This window comes from Prionailurus bengalensis, chromosome E4, assembly GCF_016509475.1.
Source record: "Prionailurus bengalensis isolate Pbe53 chromosome E4, Fcat_Pben_1.1_paternal_pri, whole genome shotgun sequence".
Taxonomy (NCBI): domain Eukaryota; kingdom Metazoa; phylum Chordata; class Mammalia; order Carnivora; family Felidae; genus Prionailurus; species Prionailurus bengalensis.
Window position 1 is genome coordinate 23,946,711 of NC_057360.1, and position 20,017 is coordinate 23,966,727.

General features: G+C 43.7%; 1 protein-coding gene across 2 annotated transcripts in view; it reads right to left on the minus strand.

The window, feature by feature from the left end:
- The window catches only part of TSEN15 (tRNA splicing endonuclease subunit 15), a 118,997-nt gene that overhangs the window by 46,622 nt on the left and 52,358 nt on the right, over positions 1-20,017 (minus strand). For both annotated transcript variants that reach the window (XR_006295338.1, XR_006295339.1), the window contains exons 4-5: positions 13,148-13,244; positions 11,570-11,683 (exon numbers count right to left, since the gene is read on the minus strand). The gene's annotated coding sequence lies outside the window, so the exon portion shown is untranslated. The remainder of the gene's footprint in view (positions 1-11,569; positions 11,684-13,147; positions 13,245-20,017) is intronic.

Below are 20,017 nucleotides of genomic sequence, written 5' to 3' on the forward strand. Positions count from 1 at the left end.
AAAAGAAACCCACAGACCAGTATCCCTCAGGAAAATAGACACAAAAGTCTTTAGGATTTTGACAAAGTTAAGTCCAGGAGCATATGAAAAGAATTTTTATGCCATCACCAAGTGGAATTTTTATAAGGTTGGTTTAGCATTCAAAGAGCAATTAATGCAATACACATATTAGTAGAATAAAGGACAAACATATGATCAACCCTGTAGGTGAAGAAAAAGCAATAGGTCAACATATTGATAAAAACAATACTTGTACTTCTTTTTCTACCATGGACTGTTAACTGCAGATCATCGTTCCTTCGGAAATTCTGGGAAAATATAAGGAGAACATACACACTCATGTGCCATGAAGACCCTTGGCATGAAGGCCCCCAACTCTATTGCTGAGGTCCTTGGGCCTGAAACTGGTAAGCTATCAGTTGAAATGCAGTGAGTTCTCCTTGGACAATAATATTAGTCTCTTGGGGTACCTGGGTGGCTCAGTTGGTTAAGTGTCCAACTTCCGCTCGGGTCACGATCTTGTGGTTTGTGAGTTTGGGCCCCGTGTGGGGCTCTGTGCTGATGCAGAGCCTGGAGCCTGCTGTGGATTCTAGGTCTCCCTCTCTCTCTCTGACCCTCCCTGGCTCACACGTTCTCTCTCTCTCAAAAATAAATAAGGTCAGAGGATGGCTCTAATTGGAGGATATGAAGCGGTGTTTGCAGGAGGAAGACTCCAGAGTCCTCTGAAAAAGGGAGTGAGGAAAGTCACATTACTTTTTATAAACCATTACGGTCTGTCCAAGGGCATGTTGCTCACAGTCAGTCCTTAGGTAAGCTCCCAAGTCCCTGGGGCCTTACATGATTTGCCCCCCATGATATCTCCAGCCTCATCCCTTAATACTTTCCCCCTCTCTCTGCTCCAGCCACATCCTTCTCCCAGCCCACCAGACGTGCCCCACCTCAGGGCATCTGCACTGGCTGTTTCCCCTCCTTGGAGTGTTCTTCCCCCAAATATCCATATGATAAACTCTCTCACTTTCTTCAGGATTTTACTCACAAACCACCATTTCAGGGAGACCTTCTCCACTGACCTTTTTTTAAAATTGCACCCCTTTAACCCCGCCAATCTCCCTTCCCTGCTTTCTTTTCTCTATACTATTTATTACCACCTGACATACTATGTATGCATTTTCCCTTTTTATCTTTGTAATTGTCTATCTTTCATTGATCATCTGTCTAGAGACTGTCTTTAGAATCCGAAAGAACATATTCCTATATTCTCAACCCTTTAGAATATAAGTTCCATGAGGGCAGATATTTTTGGTGTTTATTCACAGCTGTTCACCCAGAGTCTGTGACAGTATCTGTCATTTAGCAGGCCAGCGATAAATATCTGTTGCATGAATGAACAGCTGACAACCAGAGAACAGGAAAAGCAATGGAGCTCAAGCCAGGACACCCAGAGCGTAGCTCTAGAGACCCCTTAACCTGAATCCCTTTCTACACCCAGGGAGCTCTGTCCCCTCACACCTCCATGCCCACCCCGTCAGCAATACCCCACTGCGTTTCACACCAGTGTGTTTCAGTAAGTGACTCCGATCCTTTGGAGCCCAGACCATATTTTCACCCTATCTTAACATCTTGCTAAAGCTCAATCTTAAAACCAGTCGGTCAAGAACGCCTCCTGGGAATCACACCATTCACTCAGCTCCGGCTATTCTAAAATTGCTTTTTTTTTTTTTTGGTCTTTAGAATTGTGCTCTGTTCTTTTGCATTTCCGACTGAAAGAAGGGACTGTCTCTCACTTGCCGTCTTGTAAGAATCCAGCCACCAAAAGCATGACCAAAATATTTTTTAAACACATGTTTTAGTGGGAGAATGGTTTTCTTGTGTCCCTATTGCACTCGGATGCTCCACCCGACTCCCGTGGATGTGGTGTTTACAGCGGCACCCGGCCTGACAGTTCGCTGTAACAGCTCCGATTTAGATCCAAGGCCTGCTGGGGGACCACCTACAATGTCAGGCTCTTTGTCTTACCCACAGACTCCCAGACGGTGTAAAAATTTTTGGAGACTGGTTTCCCATTAATTTTTTTTTAAAGGCAAGAAAAAGAAAAATAGAACAATCCTAATGTAAAACCCGACATTTCTGTCCTATCAGCAGCATGTAGCTTTTTATCTTCTTCATTTATCGCATATGCTGCCCACTCCACCCCCCAACCCGTTCATTTTTCTGCTTGCTTGTTTGTAGTTAGTTTCCAGTCCCAAATGTTGGAGTTGGATTCTACATTTCATTTATTAGTGTCACTGCAGAAGCCGCACGTTTTCCTGAGCTCATTCATCATGCCTCCTCCTCTCTCAGCCTCACGTTAAATATGCAAGGTCTCATTACAGTCATAGCTGTCGTGGTCTGCGGGAGGAAATAAAGGAAAGATTGCAGGAATACAACATTACGACAGTCTGCCTTGGAATTAGCCATTCATTTTCCATGCAGCCAGAAAATTTGTGGTAAGTCACTAACTAATTTGTGAAGGTCACCATGGAGGTGCTTCCAAAAATGCTGAGATACAAAACTCTCTACCTTCAAGGGATTCCTCAGCAAGCGGCGGACATCAGAGAGATATGAAAGAAATAGGTAGCAGATGACAGGTACCTGAGTGAGTTGGGGCTTCAAAAGAGTGCAAGATCACTTCAGCTGGAATAGTCAGAGGAGGTCTCATGGAGACGGTGGCTTGGTGGTGGCATTTGAACTGGGACTTGAAGGATGAGTAAGGTTTTTAAAAACAGAGAAAGGAAGGCAGAGGAGAAAGAATTTTAAGGGGAGGAAGCAGTATGAACGAAACCATGGAAGCAGAAGAACTTAGCTTGTATTTGAGGATGATAAAGTTAATTTGTATATGGGGACCTACAAAATGGAAGCCACCCTGGGACTCTGCCCACGTCCCAAATCTAAACCCAGGTCAGCCTGCTCTTATGGGAAATACCTGTCAAGGAAACCTAACATACTCCAATCACCATCCTACGACTCAGCTTTAGCTAGCTTACTTTACCCTAGAAAATCAGACCTGGTAGCCTTATCAGGGAATTCCCCAAATCCTAGTCAATCATGCCCTATTTCCGAGTTGCTTCTTCTAAAGCTCTATAATGCTCACTCTTGCCCACAATCCCTTGGAAAGAGTCTCCACTGCTTGTGAGGCACTGCACTGTCCCAATCTGTGGACTGTCTTCTCTTGAATAAAGGACATCAAACTCATTCCTAAATTGTTTTTCTTTTGTCATTTGACAAGGACAGGACATCTTCAAGTCCCAGAGGCTCCTTCATTTGAAGCACCCAGAAAACAGAGGAACAGCATGATTTCCAAGTCTTACCCAGAAACTCTGCAGGAATGTGCTTCCCAATTCTGTCAGTAGGACTAGCTCCTTCTCATCCTTCAACTCTGAGATTCTATGTCACCTCCTCAAAAATGACCTTCTCTGACCACCACATGTACAAATTGGACTCCTTCCTGACAATGTTACCTCCTTCAGTGCCCCTTCTTTTAAGTGGTAACATGTACCATAGTTTATAGTCATTATGTTGACACATTTACTTGTCTGTCTCTAACAGTTGCCTCTAAAGTTTCTTTTCTTTTTTTAAAGTTTATTTTTTAAAGAGAGAGAGTGAGCAGGGGAGGGGCAGAGAGAAAGGGAGGACAGAGGATCTGAAAGGGGGCTCGAACTCACGAACTGCAAGATCATGACCTGAGCCAAAGTCAGACACTTAACTGACTGAGCCACCCAGGTGCCCCCTGCAACTAAAGTTTCTGATGGCAGAAACCATATCTGTTTGCTCAGTGCCTGAAAAATAGTAGGAGCTTAATTAATTTTCAGTGGTTGAATGAATGAGGAGACAAGGCTGCAATTAAGATTTTCAAGATCCCTGGGTACTTTTGCTTTCATTGGCTCCTTCTTCCATAGGATATATTTCAAATTATGTTTTATAACTATGTTGGTATACATATTAACATAATCCAAGGTGGAAAATATTTTTTGTTCTGATTTGAAATAAATTAAACATTTTATGGATCCCAAAAGCACTGTGGGCCCTAGGCATTGTGCCTCCTGTTCCTAATGGATAAGTCAACCCTGTGAATAGCAAAAAGTTTTTAAAGATTATTAGGTAGCAAGGCTAGACAAATAATATGGAATAAGATTATGGAAGGTTTTGTACATCTTACTTTGAATATTATGCATTTGAACATTAGAAGGTGTGATATTGTAATTTATAATAGGAAATATATATATTTGGTCTTCCTCCGTGTTTCTGGCACAGATTTCCTGAAACCCTTGGAATTTCCTTAGTGATGGATGTGATAATGGTGCTTTTGTTATGCTAATGAGGTAACTTTTGGAAAGCCCTAGGTATCCAAAGGATAGAAGGGGTTGCCAGAGGAGCCAACCACAAGATTAGAAGGCTGAAAGTTTCAGCCCCGTTTTGACCTCCTCCAGGGAGGGGAGAGGGGCCAGAGATTGAGTTCAACTGCCAATGGCCAATGATTTAATCAGTCAGGCCTATATAAGGAAGTCTCATAAAAAATGGAAAGGGTGGGGTTCAGAGATAGGTTGATGAACCAGCACACGTCCAAGTGCCAGTGGCTGGCCCCAAACTCCCCAAGGACAGAGGCTCCTTTGTTTGGGACCTTGTGCTTTGAATCCTTTCATCTGGCTGTTGACTGGTATCCTTTTTTAACTTTTTAATTTTTTTTTACCGTTTATTCATTTCTGAGAGACAGAGACAGAATATGAGTGGGGGAGGGGCAAAGAGAGAATTCCAAGGAGGCTCCAGGCTCCAAGCTGCAGCACAGATCTTGATGTGGGGCTCAGACTCAAGGAACATGAGATCATGACCTGAGCGGAAGTCAGACGCTTAACCAACTGAGCCACCCAGGCGCCCCTGATTGGTATCCTTTAATATCCTTTGTCGTTAAAGTGGTGAACTAGTGAGTAAACTGGTTTTGTGAGTTCTGTAAGCTGTTCCAGCAAATTAATCAAACCAAGTTGGGAGTCATGGGGACCTCTGATGTATAGCCAGTCTGTGAGAGGTTTAGATGACAACCTGGACTTGCAACTGGCATCTGAAGTGGGGGACAGTCTTGAGGGACTGGGTCCTCAACCTGTGGAATCTGACGCTATCTCTGGATGGACAGTGTCCGAAATGAGTTGAATTAGAGGACACCCAGCTGGTGTCAGAGAACTGGTGGTGTGAGTAAGAACTCCGCTGCCCCCTACACACCCACCCACACATACCTACACACACACACACTGGAACTGAGTGCAAAGCTTTTTAGTAGGCAATAAAAATCATGAGAGATTCTGAGCTAAAGAATAATATGGTTTCAATATCCCAGCACCACTGTAAGAAAAAGCCATAGGACGAACAAAGGAAGAAGACATTAGTCAGGAAGGTTCCAGAATGTGGTCCAGACACCAGGAGGTGAAAGGGATCTGGACTGTGGTACTGATAGTGATGGCAGTATTGGAAGAATAAAAGCAGAGCTGGGAGAACCTGTGACTGTCTCCCACAGCCCACTAGGGAGGGTACATTCAAAGATGGCTGTGGCTCTGGGTCTAGACTGAGAGAATGGTGTGATTGTGAACAGAAACAGTGTCATCCAGAGAAGAGGGAATTGGTGGGGAACATGATGGATTTGGTTTGGGACACGTTTTGGGGATGGGATGCTGGCAGAGCCACCAAATGGAACTTAACAGTCAGACAGAAATGTGGGTCTGGAACTCGGGAGCTTCAAATTTTTAAACAACCTTCAGCCAACTTCAACGTTATTAAAATCATAGTATATGAATAATGAAATCAGAAGAGAGCACTTCTAACCAACCATTCAAGTACTACCTCCTCTCTGGGCTGGCTGAATTGTCCTAGTAACTAGGGACGGTTAAGGGGGTCCCTTGAGTTCCCTGCCTCTTTGTTTTTCTTAGGCAAAGACATGAAAGAAATTCCAGTGAATTCTATTATAACAGAGCAAATCCAGTGAGTTCACCCTTACTCTAAATTGACTCTCACCAAATGAGCTAACTGACCATAGATGGTTAGCATTATACTTTTAATTAGAAGAGGCTTAAAACTCCTATTTCTATAAACCTGATAGGCAAGTATGAGGCTTGCAGCATTTCAATTAGGAGCCTGCCAAGGAAAAAGTTGGTTGGGAGAAAGGCAACTTCTTCATGAGAGGCTGGGCCCTATGAACAAAGCTGGAACCATGGGAGCTTCATGGCCCCCAGTCTCAAAGTTTGCATCCGGTGAAACAGATTCTAGGGCAAGCAATTTCACCCAACCTCCACTCCTACCTGGCATGAATTTTTAAAAAAAATTTTTAATGTTGATTTATTTTTGAGAGAGACAGAGTGTGAGTGGGGGAGGGGCAGAGAGAGGGAGACCAGAATCTGAAGCAGGCTCCAGGCTCTGAGTTGTCTGCACAAAGCCTGATGTGGGGCTTGAATCCATGAACCGGTGAGATCATGACCTGAGCTGAAGTTGGCCACTTAACCGACTGATCCACCCAGGTGCCCCTGGGCTGGCATGAATTTTTAATGTTAGAATCAAGCAGTAGGAGTAATGGCTCTCCCTCTGGATGGGATTTGAGCAATCTATCCCTTTCCTGGAAAGTTCTTCTGAGATATTAACATTTTTACATCCTACCATGAAACCGGGTGCCAGTGTCTTCTCAAGTAATCTGTGCCTCTGTATTTGTAAAGTGGAGGAAATATTGTATATCTCAGGGGACTGTGGTGAGGGTGCACGGAGTTACTTTATGTAGCACCTTATGTCTTATGGTAATTTATGTATAGAAGACTGCCTGGTTGATAGTCAGTGGTCAATAAATGCTTTTTAACTTTTAGTACACTAGCTCTCTTCTCTTCCTCTACATTTCCCCCCTAAAAATAGAAATTGTATGTATCTGCATCAAAGTTACTTAAGAGTTTGTTTGAAGGCAGAATCCTGGCTACCACCTAAGACCAAGGAAATCCTGACCCCCTAGGAATGGATCCCAGAAATCTGCCTTTGAACAAATTTTCTAAGAGATTTTAGTCTCCCTGAAGTTTGAGACACACTAGTCTGCTGGGTTTACAAGAAGTACAGATGAAATTTCTTCCTTGGCCTCCATGTCCTGATCAGTGACAGAACATATTCCACCATCTAGAAACCCAAGACCTGAGATGTGCTGATTGCTCAAGGCATGGAGCCTGGGTCGGAACAAGGCCAACAGGACCGCTCTGAAGAATGCCCGATTCCTGCTCCACCCCTCAGTCTTGTTCTAGAACTCGACCTCATGATCTAGATCTGGTACGATCCATTCCCAACCTGCGGCCACTGGAGGAAGCCTCCCATGCCCATCAGTTTTCCAAGAAGGAGGTCTGCTCAGAGACCCTGGTGATGCTTTGAATACATCTGTCATCACATCAGTCAAGTCATATACACAACATACATGACCCCAGCTGCCTCCTGGCTGGGTATTCTCTGATTCCCTGGCACGTCAGGGTATGAGATGATTAATTTTGAATCACAAGCTCACTGGATGTGACATTCAAATTTGACCCCACCGAGCCACCTTACCTCACAGCGGCTATTGCGTGCCTCACATTTTAAATATGAGAATCTTACCACATCATCAGAGCAATCACAATACACATTAATAAGTCCATCTATTTCTATAGGACTTTATGGTTGGTTATCAGAGAACTTTCACAGCCATCACCTAGCATGACCTTACATTGGGAGTTAGAAAAAAATACGAGTCCATGCTGCTTCATTCAAAGTGGAATCGCAAGGAGGCTTGAGCGACTTACCTAAATTCACCTAACAGGTGAATTTGGAGGCTAACATGGAGGTGACACCCATGCTCCGGAACCCCTGGCATGGGTTTGTCTTGTTACCACACACTGCCTCCAGTCACTGTAGCCCCAAGGGCAGAGAGGAGGTGAAGGGCACTAGCTTTGGGGTCACACTTTGAATCCTGAGTCCATCATTCATTAGCCGTGTGACTTTGAGAAAATCTACCTCGCGGAGGTGAGATGAGGGCAAAATGTAAAGCACTGTGCTTGGCACACAGTGAATGCTCCATAGCTGTTTTGTGCCATTATTATTAACAGTAGGTATCACTGACAGTCAGTGATGGTGGTTCTGATCAAAAAGGCTATGATTTTGTCTTCTCCTATGCACCCTTTTTGGGTAAGAGGACAAAATAGTTATTATATTCCATTTTTGTCTTTTTGTTTTGTTTTCTTTTAATAAAATAGAGAAAACTTTTGGGACTTATTCTCCAGTTTTCAAAAACTCTAGACTGAATCATTACTATGTGGTGTTATGTTTGACTCAGGGAATAGAACTTTTTCCCCAGAGGACAGAGTGCTATATTCTATCCCAAATCAAATGAGTTCAGCTACTCTGTTTTGTTCCGTTAACTTTTTGACTAATGTTAAAAGCAAATGCTTAAGAGATACACTGGATCAAATGAGTGGGTGAGCCATGATCAGGCAAGAAAAAGATGTTTGTTGTCTGAATTTCCCTGATAATGTGCTCGATTTGGTTTAGTTGGTCCCTGACCAATTTCTAAACAACATCTAGAAATTCTGAATGAAATATTAAAGAAAGAAATTAAAAGGTTGATACTCAGGGAACCATCTGCCTTAGATGATAGAATTATCACTTTGAGTGAATTACATTCAGAGAGATTTTAGGTCTCTTCTCACAATCACTTCCTGCTAACAAGTCAAGTCATTGCCATACCTTGCATTTTATTCCACATACAGCGTTCCCCAGGAACTTAACAGTCCCTTGGGGGAGATTGCAAAGTGAGAGAGGTGAATGAACTAGCCGTCAAGCTAACGGCCGTGGAGGTTCTGAGTGTAGAGCAAACCCCCAACACAGGTGCCATCCTAGAGGATAAAACACATTAAGGCAAGAGCTGGTACTCTCCGTCTTTCTAATGAGGATGACCCTCTTCCTGCCTGCCCCTGCCCCTCCCGTGCAACTCCCTGAGGCGGCTGGTACCCAGGGAATTTGCTCACATCCAGACAAATAAAGCATGAGAAAACAAGACAGTGAGCATCAGAGCAGCCATCTGACATGCAGAGAAGTGACCCATGAGGGAATGTAACCCAAGAAAATAACTCAGAAGAAAACAAAAAGATTCCCAGCAGCACTATTTTTAAGGGTGGGGGGGATCTATACAGAACTAAAAACCACACCAGTGTGTGGAAGGGCCCAAAATGTCCCGATGGAAAGCATGATAGAACACTATACAGCCATTACGCATAACAAGTTTATGGACTACAAACATGTAGAAATGTTTATGTAGAATAGTATAGAGTGGAAAGCCACAACTAACAATGTCAAAATTAATTTATGTGACTACATCTAAGTGCTGAGCACTGCTAAAAAAAAAAAAAAAAATCTCCCAACCAAGAGATTAGAATCTTTATGAGTTTATCTTATCTCAAGTTAAATGGATCACACAACTATATTACCACCTTTCTCTAGTGAGTTCATTTTCCCAGTCTTGTAACTGCTCTGTCCTTTCTCCACTAGGGCTCAAACTTCGCAGCTCTCTGACAACAGAATCCTAGGAGGCATCTGCTACCCTTGCTCTGCCTGCACGAATTTGGCGACACGATCCTTCTTTCCTGGGTTCCAGCCACATGGGCCTCTCGGTCTTTGAATTTACCAAATGTTCTGCTTTCTCAAGGGTTTCCCCCATACTCTTTCTGCTGCCTTGAAGTCCCTTGTCTCAAGTCAGTCAACTCAACTGAGTCTCATATTTAGGTACCTCCACTATTAGCCTCGCTCATGGCCGTACGCACTTTTTCTTCACAGCACCTAGTGCGCTTTGTAATTTTAAATGCATTTGCATAATTATTGGTTTACAGTGTCCCCCTCTCCTAAATAGACTGTAAGCTCCATGAGGAATAGTAATTTGAGCTGTTCATGATCTGATATCTACCTAGTATACACCACAGCACTGGGCCTAGATTCCTTGTCTCATAAAACTGTGCTGAATGAATGAAGAGGTGGATGAATGGATGAATGAATGAAGTGATATGAATATAATGTAATATTCAGGAGGCTTTATTTTTTTCCACAAAAATATACCATGTGGTGTAGACTACTAAATAATACCTTGCTCTCATTTGAGTAGTGCTTTCTATTTTTCAAAGCATTTTCCCATACAATAATAAGTTTTTTGATTCACATAAGCCTATGAGGTAGACATTATTCCAGTTCCACATTTGAGAACATAGAGGTTCTGAGAAATTAAGTAACTGCCCCAAGCTGAACTGTGTGGTACAAAGAGGTCTGGGATCCAGACCTGCTAGATTCAGGCCAAGGGTTTGGACCCTCTGCCTCTATGGCTCTGACTATGTCACTGTGTCTACTGGGAGGTACACTGGGAGCACTGAAGGTGCAGAGGCATTATCTTGATAGGTCCCTGCTGCTCGGGAATGATGGGAGGAGGTGACGGCCCTACGGTCTGGGCAGAGGATCCTGGCTTCACCAGGTGGGGCTGGAGCGGTGAGGCGATGGGCAGCGAGCCTCAGACATGGCTCTCAGCCACTCTTTCACAACGGCCTGCAGTTGTTCAGTGCCTCGTTGTTCATGTTACTCAGGCAGCGTATCCAACTACTGATTAGTGATAATTGCACCGGTGGCTCCAAAGTCACTAAGCTCGGACGCCACACAACAGAATGGATTGAGCGTGGCCTAGTTCCTGGGTTGAACACCAAATGACCCGGAGAAGTCAGAGAGAGCCACCACGTATATTTCCACACCGACTGTCACTCTGGCAAAGGCATGACCCTGTTTATCGTACTGTTTGCCTTGTCTGAATATTTACAAAACTATAAGCTCACAGGGCACAGATGTGGTGCCTAATCCTGAAGGCAGAAAATCCTTCCCTGTGCCATATGCTTTTAGTGCACACTTCATCATTTCAACGTTCACATCCTGTTAAAGCCCTCACTTCCGTTCAGCCTCTGTCTACAGCAGCTTTCCACAAGGAACTTGACGACAGCTGTGCCTGTCGGGAAAACCAAAGCCTCATTTTTCTGTCTTCAGAAGCATCTGAGGACTGTGATACTTGCCACCACTTAACAAGGTGGGGTTGTAAGGGCGGCCGTGTCGAGGCTGGTTATTTCTTCCCTTACAGAGAATTCCAGAATTTCGTAATTCTTGCGCTGCCTCTAGGCAAATGGCAGGTGGTACTTGTTGTTGACTGCACAGGACCAAGGCTGAGAGTCACCCCAAACAACAACTAAAACAAATTAGGAGTTGAATGCTCATTGCCTCTCTTAATGCTTTTTGTATTATTAAATTACTAAATTTTTTGCATTATGCTTTTGTATTGCTAAAAGAATGACATAGTTATTATTAATAACATAATTACTTGAGAGGACCCTGTAAGATTAAAGCAACTCCAGTAATGAAAATAGCTACCATTTTTAACACCTTGTCTCTGTTACATTTTTCATTTCTCACAATAACCCTTTGCAGTAATCAGGAAAATGCTAAGATGCTAAGATAGATGCTAAGATAGACTTACCCAGTAAGTAGTGGAGTTGGAAGTCAGGAGACTGAGTCTGTTCTCAAATGTGTTATTAAGTAGCTGTGTGGCCTTAGGTAAGTCAGTTTACCTCTCTGGGCTTCTGTTGCCTTCCTAGAGAAAGGAAGAGCGGGCTAGACTTACAGATGGTGCAGGTCCCTTCTTGCTCTGAGTGTTTCATGCTGAATTTTATTGCTCTCTTTCATCAATGATTGATCTAGTTCTTATTTGGAGTCTTTGTTTTTGTTTTTCTTAAGCTGCATAACTTTCTCATCATCCAACTCTCGACTTGTCACGCAGAGATGGTTTCCCTGACCAATCCTGCTGAAACAGCCTGTCCATTCTCCTCCCCTCGTTATTACAAACTCTAAACACCTTAGCATGGTACATACAGTTGCCACAAATTGGCCCCCATTTTCTCCTCCAGAACCCAGAAAATGATCAATAAATCTTTGTTGATTGAACTAATGAATGAATATATCCAATGTGTTACAAGTTCTTTTGATTCTGCCACAGAAAAAACTCTAGTTTTGTGCTGTTCAGTGTGGCTGTTCACATGTGGCTATTTACATTTAAATTAACTAAAATTAAAAGTTCAGTTCCTGACTCTCACTAACCACATTTCAAGTATTCAAGAGCCACATGTGGTTAGTGGCTGGTGTTATGGACAGTGCCGAACAGCAATTCCATCACTGTAGAAAGTTCTATTGGACAGTGCTGGTCTAAATACTGGCCTGTCCTCTCTAACCCTACTGTGATAGTTCACCTGGATTCTTATGTCTCAGCCTCTCAGTTGGGCTGATCGTAGTCTCCTTCCTCGCTAGTCCATTCTCCACTCCGCCTGATTCATTGAGTTCATTTAACGAAGTAGCAGATACTTAGGAAGGACCTTCTACATGCCAAGTCTTCACAGGAGACCGAGTTGCTCACGACTCAGACCTAGTCCTGACTCAATGAACTTCCAGCCTAGAGATCCAGTGTGTGTGTGTCATTGCCATGCTTAAAAACCACTGTTGGGTCCTCTCTACCAAAGCACCTTAGAGCGTTCCCAGAGTGCTGGGCTCTGGAGGGCACAACTGAGAGACTCAACTGTATTCTCAGGAGGGGGCTAACCGAAACAACAGTTCCTGTGTGTGTGTGGAGGGTGTGTGTGTGTATGTGTGTGGTGTGTGTGATGTGTGGGGTGTGTGTGTGTGTGTGGCGGGAGGGCCTGGGCCCCGTGGGGTGCACTGGTACCTTCTGGCCCCTGAGGTGGAGGGCCTCCCCCACACCAGGGCTCCTGTTTCAGCTCGCTCTGGTCACCTCTCCCGCACCTTCTGGAGACGGGCCTCACCCCTACCCTTACTGCTGTCTCCTCTTCTCAGCGAGCCCAGTCACACCCCAGGGCTTTCACACAGACCCTTCCCTCAGTGGGGTTTCCTCCTCGTTCTTTTCACCTGACCAATTCCCATTTGTCCTCCCAGGCCCACTTCTAACGTCCCTTTCTGTGAAGCCTTTCCCAGCCACCCAAGAGGAGTCAGGGGTTCTCCTTCCTGTGTGCCCACAGTGACCTGCTGTTAGGTCTAGTGCAGCACTTACTGTGTTTACCCTACTAGCTGTTTATATACGCCTCCCTCCAGCCGAGCCGCAGTCCTCCAGATGAAGAACTTCTTGTTCATCATGGTGGCTCTGCTGCCTGAAATAGAGGAGGCCCCTCGTAAATGACTGGGGACAGATGATTAATGAACGATGCCTGGAAGAATAAATGAGTGAATACATGTATGCAAATTGTGAAAGTGCCCGGCCTGTCTGCAGTTCCCCAGTGAGACTGCACTGGTTCTAGAACTTCTAAATGGAATAAAAAGACCATAACTGTCTACTTACTCTTATCAAAGAGAAGATGTTAATTTTCTTAACATTCTTATTTTCAACCTACTCTAAATGTCTCTTTGCCCTTTTTTTTCCCATAGGCTAGATTTTTAAAAAATTTTCTGACCCCTTGTCTCCTCAAGGATCAAACGCTTCCTTTCTAAAGGCATGTATCCCAGCATGTCCTTTCTTCTTTTTAATTATTATTTTTTAATTTTCTTAATGCTTATTTATTCTTGAGAGATAGAGACAGCGCAGGGGAGGGGCAAAGAGAGGGGGAGATACAGAATCTGAAGCAGGCTCCGGGCTCCGAGCTGTCAGCACAGAGCCTGATGTGGGACTCGAACTCAAAAACCATGAGGTCGTGACCTGAGCAGAAGTCGGACGCCCAACCGACTGAGCCACCCAGGAGCCCCCGCATGTTCTTTCTTCCGATTGGAGATCGCACTGTGCTACTTACGGGCTCCTCCTCACCCGCAGGGTCAGGACTCCTGTCAAAACTGCTGTACACACAATATACAATTTCTTCAATAAACATTGTTACACCACGAGGTGAGTGTTTCAGAAACTAATCAGAAACAGGCCTAACATTTCTTAATTTTTCCAAACCCTTAAAAACATAATCAAGGGGGTGCCTGGGTGGCTCAGTCGGTTAAGTGAATGACTCTTGGTTTGGGCTCAGATCATGATCTCACCATTCGTGAGCTCAAGCCCTGCATCTGGCTCCACAGCTGGCAGCACGGAGCCTGCTTAGGATTCTCTCTCTCCGCCTCTCCCCTACTCATGCTGTCTCCGTCTCTCTCAAAATGAATAAATAAACTTAAAAAAAAAAAAAAACATTGGGGCACCCGGGTGACTCAGTTGATTAAGCGTCGGACTTTGGCTCAGGTCATGATCTTGAGGTTTGTGAGTTTGAGCCCCACCCCAGGCTCTGTGCTGACTGCTCAGAGCCTGGAGCCTGCTTTAGATTCTGTGTGTCTCTCTCTGCCCCTCCCCTGCTCTCTCTTTCTCTCTTTCTTAAAAATGAATAAACATTAAAAAAGCAAGCATACAAACAAACAAAACTCCAGAATCAAACCCAAGAGAGTTCCACATAGGTTCCCTTCCAGGTGCCCTGGGTGTGACCCTTGATTCACCCAACCGCTTTGTTATTTCTTCAGAGGAAGGGAAAAGGCGTCCCCTAAAGCCCCTCAGCAAGCCAGTTCATCAAATGAAATATTGATTAACCCATTCAACTACCTCACAGACTTTCTGAGATTCAAATAGCTTTTCCTGCTATTTCAGGATATTTTAAGTAAGCGGATTAACCTCCCTCACATCTGCTTCTCCAGATGATTCTGCAGACACATCATCCTAAGAAGGGAACTTGTCTTTACCAAAAGTATACAGACCTGGCTTTCTTGCTTTCCCCAGGGGTTTGAGCTCCATGCCTTTTATTATAGACTGGGGAAGAAAAATTAGGTTGGGATGCATCTAATCACCATTCCTCAGTGTTTCTTCTGTTAAACTTGCTACTGTCAATTACACAAGAAAAAAATTTCATCATTAGAAAATCCTAGTTGCTAAATTCTTTTTTAGTAACTTAATCAGCAATACTCAGAGGCTAAGCTGCATCTAGCCCTTGCTGTACCCAAGATTTTGTTACAATTCCTAGACTTGTTAGATTATTTTCTGGTAAGCTCCTGTTCTGATTTTAGAAATGATTCAGTAATGTGCATAGCTGTGACCAAGTCTACATAAAGGTGTCAGATATGCGTGCATGCATGTGTGCATGTGTGTGTGTGATATCCTCGGGGTTTCAGTAGATATTAAACCACAACCTGGTAAGGGAGATTTTGTAAAAAATAAAAGCTTGCCAGAGACTCAGGACTTCCCAACTTTTGAGGTCTCTTCTTTTATGACTCCATAGTAACTGTTTGTGTGGCTCATGTGACAGCAAGCGTGAAATGATTAAATATAATCCATCCCTGGGCTGTTGCACTTTAGGTGAGTATTGAATGGCTGTGGTTCTCTTAGTCTGTTGGAATTGCTCTAACAGCATACCATAGACTGGATGGCTTATAAACAACAGAAATGTATTTTTTCACTGTTCCGGAGGCTGGGAGTCTGAGACCAGGGTGCAAGCATGGTCAGGTCCTGCTCTGGGTTGCAGATTTCTCCTCATGGTGGAAAAAGCAGAGAGAGGAAGCAAGCTCTCTCATGATTTTCAAGGGTTCCATCCTTTTCAAGGGATCCTATCTCATTCTCATTGCCTCCAAAAGGCCTCATCTCCTAACACCATCACATTGAAGGGTAGGGTTTCAACATATGAATTTGTCTGTGACAGTGGTTGGCTACCCAAGAGCCTTTCCCCTCCTTCTTTACACACAAAGTCCACTTCCAGTAAAGAGACCAGTGACTCTCCCAGTTGCATTACAGGCAGCATAGGCAGTGACCCTATCCTGACCCATAGTATTAAAGGGAAACTTGCTAGAGGTGGGGTATATATCCTGGAAAAGATTTCCCTCCATTTTATTTTTTTTGAAAAGAGAGAACTCTAATGAGATGAGCTTTCTCCCTGTCTTTCTTTGGATTTGTAGTATGAAGACAAAGAATGACAGATAAGTCAATCTGGAATCCCAACAACCTTGTTACTGTATTAATTATGCCTAGAAACAGCTCCCTGTTTAAGCCAGTAGTTAGTTAGATATTCTGTTTACCATATCAGATGATTCGATGGATTGTGGTGTTACAAAGACAGTTGTATGTCTATGTCTTTGTAACATTGCGGGAAATCCATATTCAGTTGTAGTTTACTCTTCCCTTCACAAGCAAAGAGGTATTTATTCTTTTTTTTTCTCATTACATGGAAGGCCAAAGAAAGAATATAAGGAGCAGGGCACCAAGACATAAAGAACATCAAGTGCTGAGTCTGGAAAATCACAGGACCATCAGCAAATAGGCTGGCAACTCAACAAAGTGAATAGCCAGTATTCTGCCATGCATTAGAACAAATCAAGTTCTCCTTCATGACTTAGAAAGGTTGTGTATAAAAGGAAGATCGGATAAGAGCATAAACAAAGACCAAAGACCCTGAAGATGGTAAGAGTCCAGAAGCAAGAAAGCAATTGCCCAGGGGAGAGAGACCACAGTGGGATGCTAAGTGTAGGCGAAGAAGGGGATCAATGGAATCCAGAAAAAGAGAAACTTGAAGTCTACATCAGACCACTGCCTTCTCTCAACTAAGCTCAGTAATTACTGGGTTTCGGTAATTCTCAACTAAATTTTTACTTTTCTTTTTTTTAACGTTTATTTATTTTTGAGACAGAGACAGAGCATGAACGGGAGAGGGTCAGATAGAGGGAGACAGAATCCGAAACAGGCTCCAGGCTCTGAGCTGTCAGCACAGAGCCCGACGCGGGGCTCGAACTCACGGACCGCGAGATCATGACCTGAGCCGAAGTCGGCCGCTTAACCGACTGAGACACCCAGGCGCCCCTTACTTTTCTTGTAAAGACCCAAGGTAAAGTGCTCCTCAGCATATTGCTGTAAATAGATACCGGATATGTGTGGGTCTGCTTTGATTGTTGAAATAAAGATTCTGGTGCTCTTTCGTCAGATTTTTCTATCAAGGTGAACACCTTTCTGGGGGTATTGCAATTTAGATGTTTATTAAGCACTTGTGTTAGCTGGTGGTACAATAGCTACCTCCAGAGATGACTAAACAGGCACAGCCAGGGAAGGGAAGATGGCTCCATCTGTCCACTAATGATGGCGGCAGCCCTGAGAGAGCTCCAGGCATAAGGCAATATGCCACATCCCAGTTATGGGTATCCCGTGGTGGTTTTAACAGGAACCAAGGTGCTATACTAGTCAGCTGGCCTCTAAGAATGGGACTCCTTGACCTGAGGCAACTAGAATTAAACCACTTCTCCAGAAAAGAAAAAGTGGATTCTTCGATATGGCCTACCCCCTTTCCTCACATTCATATGCCAGTTTTTTTTTTAAGAGAACCTCGAGTTCCTAACAGGAAATGGATCCAATGCTTTGTAAAAATTCATTTGAAAACAAAACAAAACAAAACAAAACAAAACAGATGGAAAAAAAAAACCCTCAGAGCTGTGAATGAATGTGTACAAATGTCCTCATAAACTGAAGCCCATGTGAAATATGGCTGATCCAACCCATCGGGGAATAGCGAGTCTTCCCACAAGGCCCAGCTTGCTTTCGAGCTAAAGATGGAACTAGAAACTCCAATTTATATCATCTGATTCTGATCAAGGGCAGAGTCTTTTGGCCATTCTCTCAGCATTCAAAGACTGTGGTATTATTCCCCCGATAGCACACAAATGCTCCATGAGTCGCAGAGTCCCAGTGGGGATGTAAGCCTCTGGTGAAAATGGGAATTTCCATGGAAAATGTGACACAAACGCTACCTTTCGGATCTCGAATGAATCAGGTTTTACACCAGAAAGACTTTTCCCATTAAAACTGTACTTTGGGGAAGTGGCTTTCAAAGGGCTTCTGGGCTTCCCTGGGGCCCCATGAGCTGTTCTTTTCTGTTCTGTTCTGTTCAAGTTTAAAAAGGGGAACAATGCAGAACAGTGGGAAGAGTGTGGGCTGCGGAGTCCGATCTGGGTTGAAATTGGAGGCTGCTGCTTCCTCATTGTATGATATTGGACAAATTAACCAGTTTCTCTGAGCACCTACCATATACAGTTGATATGAGACAATATACATAATGTATCTAAGGCAACACAAAGGATCAGAGTGTTAAAGCAGACTCATAAAAATAGAGACCTTGACCAGCATCAAGCTTTACTAATAATTTCAATGAAGTAAACAATCACAAAGCCCAGGTAAAGCAGCCAGGGGTCCAGGACTCATGCAAATCTTCAGGCCTTTCATGCCACATCACGACACTCTCTTACCCAGATCAACAGAAAACCTTTAAGCCATGTACGTGGCCACATCACCTATACAGAAAAGAGCCATCATCAAGTATCTTCACATTATATTCAGATAGTTGCATAACTCACGTTACCTTTTCCCAGGACCCATGCTCGCTACATCCATAGATTCCAGGTTTGCCACAGATGAGCAACCCAGGCAGGACAGGTACCTCCTTCCAAAAGCATTTCATAGATAAAAACCTGCGCTAGCCATACATCATTAGTGTGTTTACATGAAGATTTGACTGTTACCTTCCTTCTTCCTTTCCCATAGGCCTCCCCCTGCTAAAGAGAGAGGAAGGATCGCAGGCTTATTGCTAAACATTTCCTGCCCAGCACCTAACCCCAGACTGGGACGTGAAAGGTAGTAGCTTTTATCATATTATTTAAAATAATAACTATAATATGGTTATGTCTCTACTTCCATTTCTGCCTGACTTTCCAGGTCCTGCATAATTCAGCCTATTTCCTGCTACCACGCATCTTAGGCTTCCCTTCCCCAGCTGGTGCAATTCTCATCTCAGCCTTTTCTCCTCTTGTTCTATTCCACTGTCCTCCCCATCTCTCAAGGACAGTCATGGTCCCCTCCCTCCTGGAAAACCTCCATGCCCACTTCTGTCCTCTGGTTTTGCCCTTTCTACCATCTATAATCCATGTTCTAACACTGAACCTGGAGCATCTTATCTCACACTGTTCCTTACTTTTGCATGTGTGACAGTGTTCCTTCTCCAAATAGATTATAAATCCCATTAGGGCTGAGAACTCTGACTAACTTCATCTGAGTCACTTATCCCAGGAAGCATTCCTTGATCTACCTTCCCAGCAGACATGGTCTCCCTGGCACTGACCTCATCAGCACCCCACTTACCATATTACGATGTTATCATAACTTCTTATAATTTCTGATTTCATTGTTGCCTCTCTTTATGAGCAACAAGCTCCAGGAAGACAGGGTCATGCCTCTCTTGCTCACACTTATATCCCTAGTGCTTTATATAATACCTGCCAAGGAGTAGATAATTAGTAAATATTTTTTAGAGAACAGATTTTCCAGTAGTACAACTAATAGAGCAAGGAGCCTGTTAATTTAGACACTGAACATATTGAACATCTATGTTGGGTACTCGGAATGCACAGGTGAACATGATTTCCATCACCTGATCTCTGAACTGAGCAAGTTTGAGTGAACTTCTTTACTACCACTATCTGGGGTGTCCACATATGTACAAAATAGCTATGCAGATAGAATCAAAACCAGATCCCACCAGTTAAGCCCGATGAGTGAGTGGGATGAAAGGAAGAAACCAAAGACATGTATTTCTGAAGGGGTACAGGTGCTTTCCTGAAGTCTTCCTGCTCCTGCTGGCCCTTCTTCCTCCCCAAATGGCCTTTAAATAAGATTTACCATTGACCCCAGTCCATTTGAAAATCCCATAGCAATCCTTAAATTCAGCTTTAATTAGTAGCTAGTAGATCTCTCTCTTGCCCCTCACTTCCCTGTTCCTTACGAGCGGTACTACATTTGTGTAGGCATATGCTAGGGCTCCTTTCTGGAAACTTATTTTTGACACAATCTGAGCAGCATTCCAACTTGTTTATAACAGATTTTGGCCACGAGCATAACAAATTCAAAGCTACATGCTAATTTACTACAATGTTCAAACCACAT